Source organism: Malaclemys terrapin, chromosome 2 (assembly GCF_027887155.1).
Source record: "Malaclemys terrapin pileata isolate rMalTer1 chromosome 2, rMalTer1.hap1, whole genome shotgun sequence".
NCBI lineage: Eukaryota > Metazoa > Chordata > Testudines > Emydidae > Malaclemys > Malaclemys terrapin.
In genome coordinates, this window is record NC_071506.1 from 206,266,684 (window position 1) to 206,282,471 (window position 15,788).

Here is a 15,788-nt window from a genome sequence, read left to right on the forward strand (position 1 = left end):
AATCCTGCTCCTCCAGGAATGGAAACATTAGGGACTATACATCCTGGCTTCTGCTAGCAATCTCAGAACATTTAACTTTCTTAAAAGTCCAAGAGGAAAAGCATGAAGACAATGTTGAAACCATTTTCTGCATTTCTCTATTCTTTAGCTATAAACTGGAACCAGATTAACATCATGCTTGGGGAGAGGGTAGAAATAAGAAGAGTACTTGGACACCTTTCCAACTCTGATCCTAGAGTCACTATGTAAGCCTTAACCCCTAGGAAGGCTGTAGACCTGGAAAATGCATAGGCCCACTGTAAGCCATCATTATGCAAGGCTACTAGTGGCCCACTGGCCATCCTTCACCATTCCATGGGTGGAGAAAAGCCATTAACTGCATCCCTAGGCCACACAGAGAGACTTCTGCACTCCAGAATCCTCAACTGATCATTTAAGCCAAGTCTGAGTCTGCTGTGTGCCACGGAGTAGTGCACAGACTTATGATTTCATCTGTTCCTACTGCTCACTCCCCACCTCAATTTGGTTTGCTAGGGAAACAAGTTTGATAATAGACAGCCAGAAGAAACTTGCATGAAAATTAAATGCTGAAGAATCACAAATTAGTGTTTCAATTCTCATTTCTGAAGTTAGTCAAGACAATTCTTGATCTAGGCCTCAGAATTTTAACAAGGGTTGAAACATTAAGCCCATGTATTCCCAATGTCATGGAGAGTTGACTGAAGATGAACTAGACATGCAGCTAAAGTCCTCACTAGTTGAGTTTGGCACAGCAAGATTTACCCACCCAATATCTGCTTGCAATGCTCCATAATCCCCATCCCCCAGTTTAAATTAGATTAGCTTCCCCACTTGACAGGCAGCCATCTATTCCTGATGTGTAGACAAACTTATTTGGCAGTCAATCACTGAACTGTTTTTTCCCCCAAGCTCATTCATATGGGTAAAGCTACTAAGAACACTTCAGTTTGCCACAAGAGAGATAGGGCCGTCATTTCTCCTTGATATTAGAGGAGAATATTTCACTCTTCAATTTGCACTACTGTCTAATAGTGAAAGATTAAAGCATAGCCAGACCTATTCATCTTAAATACAGTTTTAAAAAAGTTTAAAAATCCACTAAGCCACTTTGGCTAAAACATCTTTTACAGTATACAAGTTGAAGAAACTTTACCTTATGATCTCCTTTTATACTAGTAAAACAACACTTAAGATTAGCTTAGAAGTAATCCTATCCTTACTTCAGAAGCAGATGGTCACCAAAAGGTGATTACACTGAACATAGCATCAACTTTTGAAAAGAGTAATGCAATTCACAGGAACCATAAATGGTAGTCTACATCAGGGATTCTCAACCTTTTTCTTTGAGGCCCTCCCACCAGCAGGCTATAAAACTTCTATGGCCCACCTGCAGCACAACGACTGGTTTTCTGCAAATATACCCCCTGTGTTGGGGGGGGTAACAAGCAGGGCAATTGCCTGGGGCAACAGGGGGCCCCTGGGAATCTAAGCTGCTCAGGCTTTGGCTTCAGCCCCAGATGGTGGGGCTCAAGGCCTTGGGCTTCAGCCCCATGGGGTGGGGCTTCAGCTTTCTGATCTGGGCCCCAGCGAGTCTAATGCTGGTACTGCTTGGCAGGCCCCTGAAACCTGCTTGTGGCCCCACAGGGGGACCTGGACCCCTAGTTGAGAGCCACTGGTCTACACTACTCCTAAATTATTAAAAAACGTCACTGGCTCCTGGAATTCAACCCTATTAACTGTGATGCAAGTTGACCATATTTAGAACTTAATTGTATACACACTCTTGAAAGCATTTTGCTTTAAAATATTTGTTACTGCTAAGCACAATGTTATGTAGGTATTGCCAATGGCATAAATAAACCTGAGCACTAAGCCATACATTTTGCTTTCCTCTGATCAACTGCTACACACCAAACCTGTTTTGCATTTGGCATTTGCATTTTAAACTTCCCTGGACAACTATTGCTCAAGTATTTTACAAAGATTGAATAAAGCTGAAATTCCTTCAAGTGCATGCAAGCAAGCTCCCACAAAAAGGGAACTTCACAGCCTCTGCCTTCTGCCAGATTCACCCACCCAAAGTAAAGCTTCTATGTTGCAGGAAATCCACTGTTCTGATATTGCATGGCATTTTGGTATGTGTTCAGACTATTATTTCCAAAAGACAAGAATAGAAACTAAAATACAAGTTAAGCCAGAATGACTAGCCCAGCAACAGTCTCATTTTCCATCTAATCAAGTTTAGTGTTGAAGCTTCAGAAATATGAGATGCTATATGTTAAAGTAGTATCTGGAAAATTGACAAGCCTAACAAAATATGTGGAACGTATTTCCTGACTGTTTACTTGTAGATGGTTTGACTTGGACCTCTGATCTATGTTTAAGATTTTAAAAACTGCTGACAGATGTACTTAACCAGGTAAGAATACTAGTGGTCAGCACTAAGAGGGGGAGGGATAGCTCACTGGTGTGAGCATTCACCTGCTAAACCCAGGGTTGTGAGTTCAATCCTTGAGGGGGCCACTTAGGGATCTGGGGCAAAAATCAGTACTTGGTCCTGCTAGTAAAGGCAGGGGGCTGGACTTTATGACCTTTCAAGGTCCCTTCCAGTTCTAGGAGATAGGATATTTCCATTAATTTATTTATAATTTATTTTATTTAGCTGCAGCATATTGGGCCTGTTTTATTGAGGTAATCAGTTGCCTCAAAGTCTTTGACTACCAGGCAAAGTGTCCTTAGTTAAATGAAATTAAGGAGTTGAAAAAGATTCAGGAAAGCAAAGGCAAGACAGGTGGCTGCAGAGTGCATGCTTACACATGCTAGAATTTTATATTGCATAAGCCTACATATATAGTATAATTAATTTAGTACATTGGTATGCATTTTGCTGATCACTTCTAAAGTTTAACTAGCTCTCATTTGCTGCAGTTAGGACTAGTTTTCTAGATGTGCCAGCAGCAAGGTGTTCTACCCAAGATTTTTACGTTACTTTGTTGCAGATCTATCCCAACTTCTTCCTCCTAAAACATCTTTTTATCAGGAGATAAACTAATTTAATAGATGAAAGAATACCTATCACATACTTGAAACTGGTACAGAATGGAGTTTCTTCTGCAAAGATCAGATAATCTGCCCAGGCTAGAACTGTCCACCCTTCATTAGTTTAAACTATAGTTAGAGGCAACAGGTCAGGCAACAAAAAGCCCTCTTTGCCCCCGCATTCTGTTAAACATCCATGAATCATTGCTGGTAGTTAGTAACTACAGCAGTTAGCATGAAGTGCTTGAACCTGTTATAGAAAGACAGCGTTGGCAGCCTAGGCTACCCAAATGAACAATCCTCTACCGACGGCCTGGTTACCACCCTGGGTTCTGCAAATGAGTTCTTAATTCAAGCTATGGAATAGGACACAAGAGTTCACCACCTCATGTATTGCTTTGGCATTGATTAACCTCCAGACACTTTCCCCTGCAGAAGCACAGAGATGCTATTGTCCATCTTTTCCCAGAATGCATGCTGCTTAGCATTTGGTATGAGGAAGAGGCCTCTTAAGGGCACAGCCCAGTTGAGTTAACCCTGTGGAAAATCCCTTGATTTTACTACATTGTGCTGTTAGGACACTCCTGCATGAAGAGCCCTTAAATAGCCAAATCAGTATCATGAACTAGTTACAGAAACATGGTTTTGCTTTTTAGTATAGATAAGGCCTTAAAGTTTGGCAACATGCTACTGCTCAGAGGCAATCAGCAAGAAAGTTTTGAACTAGAAGCCCATCTTCCAATAATCAGGATGGATTAACCTTTACCATTGCAAATCTGAAATGCATAGACATGGCATCTTTCCCCCTACCCTTTGTCTTGTCCATTTAGATGACCAGCTCTGTGGCAGTTTGTAGTGTCTAGCACAAAAATGAGGCTTCATTGTTTGCCCCAGGCACTACTGTAAAACATTTTGCTTTTTAAATATATAAGCAAAGAGACAACAGCAGCTGAAAACAGAAAGTGATGATCATTAGTGAGCTAACTGAAAAATTCTACATACCATTCATTTTTATATCTAGAATTTTGAAGTCCTTTTTGTACCATACCCCCTTTTAATTGTTTTGTCAAAAGTGAAACAAGGTAGTTTAACAGATTTTTAAACAAGGTATTTAGGCATTGCTACCCTCAGCACTGCAACACCCAACTGATTTGAGACCTAAATCCCTAGGAAGAGGGCTTAAGCGCCTAAATCAGTTACATATTTAGGCATTGTTGCCTTTGCAGTAACTAAAAATCTAGGCCTTTGTCAGTCTCAACAGGACACTGAGGGTTATTGCATTTAGAGTAAGTTGAGCTAGCAAGGGTGCCAACAGTTTGAGCATAAAGGTAAGGAAGATCAGACCTGCAGTTTGAACAGTTAAATGCTTGAGTTTTAGCTATATCCATCCTACAGTCTAGGCAGTAATTTAGTCTTTTCTGTTTTAGTTAGTGCACGGTTTTAGAAAAAACTTCAAGTCATTGCGAACTACTAAATTGCATGACATTTTTGCTCTATTTTGACTGCTCTACAAGATAGCCATTTCAACTATGGAAGTTCCCTCCACTCTTAAGAATCCTTAATACAGCTCTACACACCAACACATTGCTGTTAAATAGTCTTTGCTGCTAAGTTTCAGCCACATGGGTCCAACAAATGGTCTTGTGACAGTTGGTTGAACTAGGTACAGTGCATTCTTTATACAGTAACTCCTCACTTAAAGTATCAGAGGGGTAGCAGTGTTAGTCTGAATCTGTAAAAAGCAACAGAGGGTCCTGTGGCACCTTTAAGACTAACAGAAGTATTGGGAGCATAAGCTTTTGTAGGTAAGAACCTCACTTCTTCAGATGCAAGAAGTGAGGTTCTTACCCACAAAAGCTTATGCTCCCAATACTTCTTAGTCTTAAAGGTGCCACAGGACCCTCTGTTGCTCCTCACTTAATCATCCCAGTTAACCTTGTTGTGTTTCTGATCAATTAGGGAACATGCTTGTTTAAAGTTGTGCAATGCTCCCTTCTAACTCATTTGGCAGCCACCTGCTTTGTCCACTGCTTGCAGGAAGACCAGCCTGTGGCACCTAGCTGGTGGAGGCTTGGAACCAGGGTGGACAGGCAGCTCCCCACTTCCCTAAGTTCCCTGTGCTGCAGCTGCCCAGCAGGCTATGAATTGGCAGTTCAGCTGTCCCTCCCCCCCCACTGCCATGTGCTGCTCCCAGAGACTCCTGCTTGCTGGGCAGGGGGGAAAAGAGGGGCTAATGTCAGGGTGTCCCCCTCCCCCCCTGCTTACCCCTTCTCCATATAGAGCAGGGAGGGGACATGGACAGAGAAAGCTTGGGGCAGCAGCTACTGTCTCAACTTCCTGATCCATTTAAGAGTGGGTCAGCTTACTTAAAGGGACAGTGTGCATTTCTCTCCCCCCAAACACAAGGTGGGAGTCTGTCTGCTATGCTGTCTCCCCTCCCTCCTGTTCCTGCTGCCTTGATGAGAGACTACATTAACAACCTGTTAACCCTTGAGGGCTCAGTGGAGTGCTAGTTCATAGCAGCAAGGTATTCCCTGGGAAATATCCCTCCCTCTTCCACCCTGTAACTTCACCACCTCAACCAAGCTTCACAATCATCACAGCTGTGAACAGTATTAAATTGTTTAAAATGTATACTGTTTATATCTATATAATAGTTTTTGGTCTGGTGAAAAAAATTCCCTGAAACTTAACCCCCTCTATTTACATTAATTCTTATGGGGAAATTGGATTTTTTTAACAGTTTTGCTTAAAGTCACATTTTTCAGGAATATAACTACAACCTTAAGCAAGGACATCCAATTCTAAAAATATTTTATGGTATCCCAAATTGGTATGTAAAATTTAGAGAGAAGTGTCATGCACTCTTATGCCGAGTGTAGAGGATCAACACAACTGAAGCTGAATGAGTCAATCTCGTTTTGAATGCTTCCAGAGGTAAAAGTTATTCCTGGTTACTTCTTCCCCTGTTTTCCTCAGGAATTTTAGTGAGCAGTGAATCAATCCTACAAGTTGCCATTCTACAGCAAGAGAGTCAGAACTGCTATGGATCCTGTTTGGACAGCAGATGCTCCCACCAGCTACTTCAAACCTAGTGTCACTGAGTGCAGACAGTTACTGTCATTTCACTGTTTCCTGGCAAATGAAGCTCAGCAGTATGAGAAAGTCATCACTCACTACAAACTTCAGACATTTCCTACTAATAGCTAGTGTCATGTTAGACTAGCATACAGGCAAGCTCTTTAGTAAGGCTTCCTAATAATCTTATTGTATTCCAAATGCTGAATATTCACAAATTCTAGTTTTTCCAACTGTGATGTTCTGTACTTAACTTCTCTGTTGGGTGTCCACCAAAGTAGTATGTTCCACCAGGAATTACAGGACATTGATTCAAAGGCTTTTTTGGAAAACAAAAGTTTGTCACTACCCTAATGTCAGTCAGTCTTCAGTTTCATTTCTTTCCCTGATGAATATTTCTCAGTCTGAGCAATGAAAGGACCAGTCAGTTTTACTTTGTCACTACAGGAGAGATGGTTTCTTAGGATGTACACACCTTGAAAGCTCTAAGCTAGCCCACCCTTGTGCAACATCCCTGTTTAGACTACAGCAATTGCTTACCTGGAATATAGAGTATTCCGTGTACTTCTAGCTGTCCTTAATACCATGCAGTGTATAAAGGCATTTTTAAGCTTACAATTAGTTAGTAATTTGAGATCTACCTAGCCTCAAAACACTTACAAATAGAGAGCTAGTTTGATAATATTCAAGTTTAAAAAGAAAAAAGGGGGAGAGGAAATTTTAATCAGAAGATTTTTGTACCTACTCAGTTCTGCTGCCCTTTCATTTCCAGCCTCTGAGACCCACCTCCCAAGTCTTCCAGTATCAGTATTCCAAAAGGTAAAGAATCCAAGGACAATCTCTTGATTCCCCCCCCCCTCCCCAAAGCCTTAATGTCAAGATAGCAGAGGGACACACCCAAATATTTTCCTCCACCCTTAGCAGATCACCTTTTAACAAAGAATTTTTCATCTGTTTATAGGAAGTATAACAAGTGTTTTATTCAGAAAGTTTAGAGACTTCCCCCAAAAGTCATTCCCCCCATTTACTTTTGTGAAGTCATAAACCTACTAACTCAAGACAGCCATGGAGTTTTACATGTGAGGTACCAGGTACATCCAGATTTCTAATGCAAGAAGTAGTTTTATTAACCTTGCATCATGAACATTAAGGATACAAGCCTTGTTCCTTTATGGCAGGGGTAGTCTTTTTTTGGGGTCAAGGAGTGAGGAGAAAATAAAAAACCACAAGTAAAAAGATTTCAGGGTCAGTTCTAAAGCATGGGGGGGGGGGGTCTACTGACTGCCTATTATTGACTACCTTTGCCTTAGGGTATGGCCACTTTGCAGCTGGGAGCAAGCCTCCCAGCCTGGGTAGACAGACTCTTGCTTGCTCAGCTCCAGCTAGTGTGCTAAAGATAGCTGTGTGGACATTCTAGCTGGGGCTCTCAAGCTCACCCAGTTTCCTGGGTCTAAGCAGCCTCCACACTACTACTTTAACATGCTAGCATGATCTGAGCTAGCATGACGTCTACCCATGCTTGGAGACTGCAGTACAGCATACCCGTAGAGCCAAATATTTGTTTTATAAATGGGAACAAGTCTATTGGCTTTAAGATTTTGGAAAAGCTTTTTACAAACGTAAGGGTTTTGACAGTTTGATATGAGCGTCCCTTATTTCAGTTTTCTAGATAGTGAGAGGCAACACCACTAATAATGCACAAAGACAGACGTAGCCCCACACTGACCAGTCAACACAGTTTGTCACAGTGAAGTTGCATTTAGGAAGACAAAGCAACTTAGATGTGAATTAGCACAACTAAGCCTACTTACTGTAAATTACAGCTACCAAGGCTTTATTCCCCCTATACAAGTCAAATGCACACACAAAAAATGCAATACACTGAATTATGGTGGGTCACTGACATGTTTCTAGTTAATCTGTTTTCTGATTGCAAGAGAAGAGAACCTATCAGAAAGCAGTCTCTGGACTCTACTTGGGGTTCCATTTTTGGATCAACCTCCGGATAAGATGTTCCACCTCCATTTATGGGAAGCTTGGTTTCTTCTGTTTCCAGAGCCTCCTTCCTGCTCTGAAGTTGTTGGGTTTTGTTTTAAGAGGGTAGAATTCTACTGTTAATTTTTTGGGCCCTTCCACCAAGAAGGACCCAGTTATTTGCCTCCAGTGCTTAGATGGTTGAGCAACTGCAGTGAAACTGACTGATCTTGTTTCATACTGCTGCTACTAGCAGCTAGCAAAGCAGTGAGTAATGCTGGTGCTGCCTGCCTGCCTCCAGGCACCAGAGCAGTTCTATTTAGAGTGCCCTCTTTGCAACACTGAGGGCTCATCACTCTTTGAATGGAAGATTAAATATGGTAGAAACTGTTGGTTTTGCAACTCCCATTTTCCCTATTTACCAGGGAACGCCCTGTTGCTCTGACAATTCTGAGTTCTGTAGATGTGCACTACCTTCTTTACAGGACCCAAGTATGCACCCCAACTGGAAATAAAAGTAATACTTGGCTCAGAAGTGTCTGACTTGCTACATTTCTCAAATACAAGAGAAAGGTGTGATCCCTTAATGACTGAGGAACAGGTTAGTATTTAGCATTAATAAACTAAGTCCCAAGACTTATCACTGACACTCATTGTCCCAAAATAAAGGACCCCCAGAAACCACTGGTTCTTCACAAGTTAGCAGCAATGCTGATCACTGCTAGCCCCCCATACATCAGGCAGGTAAGGCTGCAAGGTGGTATGCAAATTAACTCTCCAGATTATCAAAACAATCCCTAGAACACTTATCCACATAACAGCTGACTATATGTAGTCAAATAATTCTTTAGTTTTGTGTCTATCTATAGACCACATACATGTAGAAACACTAATAGGAGCCTGAAGTCAGATTTAAAAAAAAAAAAAATCTGGCTGCCACATCCTTAACTATTTAATTAAAACTGCCAGAAAGCAAGACTATTTAGAACAAGCCCAGCTGCGGGAGCCTTGTCCACAGTATAGATCAGGGGTGGGCAAACTTTCTGGCCCGAGGGCCACATCCAGGAATAGAAGTTGTATGGCAAGCCATGAATGCTTACAAAATTGGGGTTGGGTGTGGAATGGAGTGCAGGCTCAGGTTGGGGGGGGGTGCGGGCTCTGGGGTGGGGTCAGAAATGAGGAGTGCAGGGTGTGGGAGGGGGCTCTGGACTGGGGATTGGGATGCAGGAGACGTGAGGGCTCCAGCTGGGGGTGCCAGAGGGTGCTCCAGGCTGGGAGCAAGGGGTTTGGAGGGCAGGAAGAGGATCAGGGTTGGGGCAGGGGGAGAGGCTATGGGGTGCAGACTCAGGGTGGCGCTTACCTCAAGCTGCTCCCAGAAGCAGTGGCACATCCCATCTCTGGCTTCTATGCAGAGGGATGGCCAGGTGGCTCTGCACACTGCTGCATCCACAGGCAGCTCCCATTGGAGCCCTGGAAGGGGAACCAGGCCACTGCTTCCAGGAGCCCTGTGTAGCAGCCCCCAACCCTACTCCCTGGCTGGAGTGCTGGTGGGGGGAGGGAGGAGGAGGGAGAAAGAGGGGGAAGGGAGGAGAAAGATGCCATGCTGTGGCTTCTGGGAGCTGCATGGAGCAGCCCCCAACCCTGAGCAGGGCAAGCACCAAACCCTGCTCCCCAGTGGGAGCTCAAGAGCTGGCTTAAAACAGCTGATGGGCCAGATCTGGCCCATGGGCTGTAGTTTGACCACCCTGGTATAGATCCTACCCATGCTAGAAGAGCTAGGAGCTCTGTAGTTTTCCCTAGTACAGACAAGTTTGGGAGGAAGCAAGGAGTCAAAGAATCAAGGTTAAAGGCAGGGCAAGTAGTGTGTTCTAGCCAAATGGCTGAAGTATACAAAGTTCTTAAGTCATTTGATCCAAGACAGTAACCAAGTCAAATTTTGAATTACTTGCCATTCTTTGCCAGTACTGGCTGCTTAAATACCTAAAACATAATTCCATAAAGTTTGTTAAAACAGCGGCAATCCTTTCACTGAAACTGCAAAGCTCACCCACAATTCAGTTGAGCAAGTGTTTGACTACTGGGGAAAAAAAAAGGCAATCAGAATTCTTAATTAAAATTGTCAAGTATTCTGTTCTCCAGCAAGGAATTTCAGGCTGGAGTTTTTAGCAATTAGTTTCAGTAGTGATTACTGACAGCCTCTCCTTTTGCATTGTAAACAGAGTAAGAAATTAGTATTGGAGATACTCCCATGTTAAATACAGACTTCTTTAAGGGAGCAGTAGCACCAACCCATCTCAGCTACCAAGATTTGGAAGAAGTATACTTGGAATTAGGATAACAAACTCAGTTACCAAAAGCCAAATATAGGGGAAATGAAAGATGCAGGGTTATTTGTGGTGCTCTCCCAAGTATCTTTAGTTCACGTTCTTGTTCTGAAGAAAAATACACAAACAATCTACTGCTCTAGATTAGAAGTCCTATAGATACCTGTTCAATAGTCCATTGCCTACAAGTGGCTGGCGCCAAGAGAAAGGGCAATACTTTAACACTGCTATTTAGGCTAGTGCACTGAAGTCATTGCAGTAGCCTCTATAAACTTAATACCTTTCTTTTTTAGAAATTAAGATGAGCAGTTTCTTCACTCACAAAACCAGCTAACTGTGGGTGCTTCCATAAGCATGAGAGAGACTATGACAAACTAAGGTGGATAAAAGTCAAAGACTATAAAATGGGAAGTACAAAGCATTTTAGTTTCCTAATTAGTGTTTCAGATTTAAAAAAAAAGATTTTTTACTAAGAAGTTTCATACTTAATACTCATCTATGCCTGAAGATAATTCCAGGGCCTCAACATGCTTATTGGGAGACCACTACAAACTCCAACACCATGCAAAGCCACCTTCTCTAAAGTACTGAATTTCCAGAAAGAAAAAAAAATCTTGACTAGCTATACAAAGTTTGCTGTTTGAAGGCAATGGGACTTGTGCTCCTAAATCACTAAGGTGACCAAAAATCCCATCTGATCCTAGAAGTTAGGCTCCTATTTTTGAAAATTATGGCCTATGTATTGAAAGTCTAAATATCTTTTCATTACCACCACTGAAACAAGTTTTTTTAACTGACAGATTTGCCTCTAGGAAAAAAGTTTTAAGCAAAAAACAGTTTTAGCCACCACTGCTGCACACATGATTATTCCCTTTTAAGTCAGTAGAACTGTTGATACAAGTTACATTCCTACTGAAAAGTGTCCACTAGCAGGACCTTCATTATCAACTGTTTTGCCTTCTTGCAGTTTTGTAAAATTCAAATAAGATACTCCAACAATGGTGGCATTTAAAAATACAGGGTTTTACAGTTTAGTTCATTATGCTGTTGCTACTGTAGATTACAATTATGTTTACTCTTGTTGGTTTTAACCCCATCCAGTGTCTGTCAGGGTGAATTGACTGAAATTATGCATTGTGCACTAACTCAGGAGTTGAAGACCATTAAGCTTTCAGAGGCTGAAGATACTAGCAATCTGATATTATTCCCAAGTTTACTTAAGCAACATTCATTTAGATATCCCCCATGAAGACTCAGGATTTAGAGGTTTGAACTCCTCCTCCACTATATAGTTAATTGGAGAATATAACTAGGGCCCTACCAAATTCACAGCCATGAAAAACGCATCATGGACCAGGAAACCTGACCTCCCACCGTGAAACCTGGTCTTACGTGCTTTTATCCAATACTATACAGATTTCACAGGGGAGACCAGCATTTCTCAAACTGGGAGGTCCTGACACCAAAGGGAGTTGCATGGGGTCACAAGGTTGGGTTAAATGGTATTGCTATCCTTACTTCTACACTGACTTCAGAGCTGGGCAGCTGGAAAGCAGTGGCTGTTGGTTGGGTTTCAAGCTCTGAAGGCAGCACCCTGCCAGCAGCAGTGCAGAAGTAAGGATGGCATGATATGGTATCGCCACCCTTACTGCTGCTGTTGGTGGTGCTGCTGCCTTCAGAACTGGGGTCCCAGCCAGCAGCTGCTGCTCTCCAGTTACTCAGCTCTGAAGGCAGCACCACCAGAGCAGCAGCACAGAAGGAGGGTTGCAGTAGTTCTACCCTCCCATACAATCTTGTGACAACACCCCTCCCCCCCAGAATTCCAACACTGAAATTTCAGATTTAAACAGCTGAAATCATGAAATTTAGGATTTTTTAAAATCCTATGACTGAAATTTACCAAAATGGAGCAGGAGTTTGGTAGGGACCTAAATATAACTAAATGAAGCCTGTTTTAATAAAAACTTTTAGTTAATATTGATACCAGTTGACTGTTAATTCAGAAGATAACCAATTGTGAGGGGAAAAAAATCCAGCTTCACTGACCCTTACATTCTTTCAGATGTTTTGTACAACACCACAAGCAGGGGACAAGTGAAGAAATTATGGCAGGATTTACATGTTTGTATACAATATATGTTTCAGTCTGTCCGTCCTACTCACAAAAGTGATGAAAGGCTACAGATAAGACATTACTCCAGCTCAGAAAAGTTTGCTACGGCATCCTTTACCCCATTTGTCTAAAAAGTCCTTATTTAAACCTGATGCTTTTAGTCTAAGAATTTAAGTTGACATTTAAAGCTAAGGAGATGCAAGATAGGTGAGGTAATGTTTCATTGGACCAGCTTCTGTTGGTGAGAAGCTTTTGAACTTCCACAGAGCTCTTTTGAAGATACCCCTAAAATCCTGGGACCAACCCAGACTACTGTGTTAGTCAGTCTCAGATTTCCATCTAATTTGAAAGAATTCCATTCTTGCATCTAATATGCATAGGAAAATGTGAAGTCCAGTTCTGTGCTATGCAAGCTAGGTTACTGATTTTAAAGTGAAATTGAACAGTTTGCTGTGTTGCTTACACAATTTCAAGTAGTAAGACTGGTCTTCCTCCACTACAGCTGTTATCCTACTGGAGACTTGTACATCTGGGATAGCTGTGAAGTAGTAGTGTCACCACGTGACCATTTTATATTATTTCATAAAGTTGGAAAAGTACTCTTTCAATTTAAAGTCAGCATGATACATTCCAAGGGCTTTTTGATGCCAGTGACTTGAGGGAAAGCCATTAAGCCAGCTAATACATGAAAATTCTGCTCTCTCCAATGCCTAATGCAGCATCAGATTTGGTTGCTAGACTACTCTAGAAGTGTTTAGAGGCAGCTATTCAAAAACTGACTTGGTACAAGCTAGTTAACGTATAGTGTAAGAGCAGACTTCATAATCAAGTTTATGTAAAACATTTGTACTGAAAGCAGTTTTCTACCAGCAATATCTAGTTCTTTAATTTTGCAGATTAACATCTTGTCATTCTAGATTCACAGTGAATTTGATGACTTATGAGGTCAATACCAACTCCCTGAAAACAAACAAACATAGGCTTGAGAAAACCCAGTCTGAAGCTTTGCAAGAGAAGGGGCATTGATAGTGATGCTACAGTTTCTCTAGAACTTTTGCCTCACACATTTGAAGTTAAGCTTCCAATTTCCAGTTCTGAATCTGTATTAACAGAAGTCAGACAGTCATTCTATAGGTTTCTCCCACAATTACAATTCTCAGTCTGCCCAAAGAACTAAGTTTGATAAAATGCAATTTTAGTTAGTATACTTTGCATTTAAAGTAAACATTTCACTGCTATTTGAAGCCACTGAGAAAGGACTTTTCTACACTGCAGGGAATTGAATGCCCAATGAATGACTGGCTATCACACTAACAGTTCAGGCTTCCAAGTCCTTGCTTCTCCTCCATATATGTCTTAGGTTATACATGTAAGAGATCTATTAATGGAGAACTTCAGAGACAAAACTCTCCTCCCTACCCCAAAAAGGATTGATGCCTTGTCCACAACATTGCAATTGGTTTAAAGCTACCATCATTCCAAGCAATCTAAGAACTAAAGTTGTAAAGTCAGATTTTACAATTAATGAAATTCCAATTCTTGTTCACATGCTTTTATTACCTAATCTTAGCAAATACAGCAACAGCACAAGAGTGCTTTGTATCTTCAAGAAAATTAAGTTACTCCCATCCACAAAACAGCTGTTTAAAGCCATAATTAAATCCTGCTATAGTAGTCTTGACTACATTTTCTAGAACTGGATTAGCTGTACTATGAAGATTTAGAGGGTCTTCCCAAGCAAATCATTGTAGTTAAAAAAAAGTAGGATTACTTGCATCATCAATTCTATATACTGCAAAAAAAGTATAGCCCACAAAGAGGTGAGAACAGCACAGCATGGTTGCTGTCTGTTAAAGATGCATCTCTTCTGTCCCTTCAATTATGCTTAACATTTTCCAATAATCAGAATAAAATATCTGACAAGCAGAGGACACGAGATTCTGCAGGTTGCTTTTAGAGTGGTGTTATACTTCAAACTGTCTAGAAACTGCATCATGGTAGTTACGTGTTTGTCTTGGTAAATCCTAAAGAAAATGTGTTCAATTTACACAAAGATTGACCATACCTATACTATACAACATTGCACTTGTTATACACCGTTCAAGCCAAATCAGTATTACAGGGCTAGATGATGTCTGCCAGATAGTTTTATCTACCTCTGGTTAGTAAGCAAGTAAAGGTGGTGTCCTTCCAGTGCAACAAGGTCCAGAGACATCTTGGTGACAAAGGCAGACCCACCCTCAGCTACTGAGATTGCCACTGAGAAGTTATTCCTGGATTCCCCTTTCACATCAGCCTCTGGCTCCAAAGGTACAAAACTCCCTCTACAGCCTCCCCAGCTCTCACTAAGTAGTTCTGTCTTTTACCCCACTCTTAACAGTCACCTGCGGGTAGTGATTGATCTATTGGGGATCAATGTATTTTGTCTCATCTAGACGTGATACATCAATCCCCAAACGTGCTCTCCATCAACTCTGGAACTCCACCAGGGCGAGAGGCGGAAGCGGAGTCGATGGGGGAGTGGCGGCCGTCAATCCTGCGCCGTGAAGTAAGTCAATCTAAGATATGCAACTTCAGCTATGAGAATAGCGTAGCTGAAGTCGATGTATCTTAGATCGATCCCTCCCCCAGTATAGACCAGGGGTTAGTGGCAAGACAAGATGCAGATACTCTATACCACTCTGTCAGCCTCCTCTTTTGGCTCCTCCTCCCAGTGTGGAACAGTCATGGCCACAGCCTGGGGAAAGCTACAAGCAGCACCAATAGTAGGCAATAAACATGTAATTTTATTTAAGACTGCATGAACAGTCTTGTTAACCTGCAGTTGTTTGCCAAAGCGATAAGCAGAAGCACTGAAAGTGTTCGCAGACACCAAGAAAACACTACCAGTTCTCATTTAGGAGACTGATACTCATGAGGGACTGATTTCAGAGTAACAGCCGTGTTAGTCTGTATCCGCAAAAAGAAGAACAGGAGTACTTGTGGCACCTTAGAGACTAACAAATTTATTAGAGCATAAGCTTTCGTGGACTACAGCCCACTTCTTCGGATGCATATGCATATGCATCCGAAGAAGTGGGCTGTAGTCCACGAAAGCTTATGCTCTAATAAATTTGTTAGTCTCTAAGGTGCCACAAGTACTCCTGTTCTTCTTCATGAGGGACTGCTTTTCACTTTCAAATGGATTTTTACCAGCTCTGCAATGCTGGAACTGTAAACATAGTAACCAATTTTACAAT

General features: G+C 41.7%; 1 protein-coding gene across 1 annotated transcript in view; it reads right to left on the reverse strand.

Moving 5' to 3' along the window:
• The window catches only part of CTNNB1 (catenin beta 1), a 32,995-nt gene that overhangs the window by 11,435 nt on the left and 5,772 nt on the right, over nucleotides 1–15,788 (reverse strand). The window lies entirely within an intron of this gene.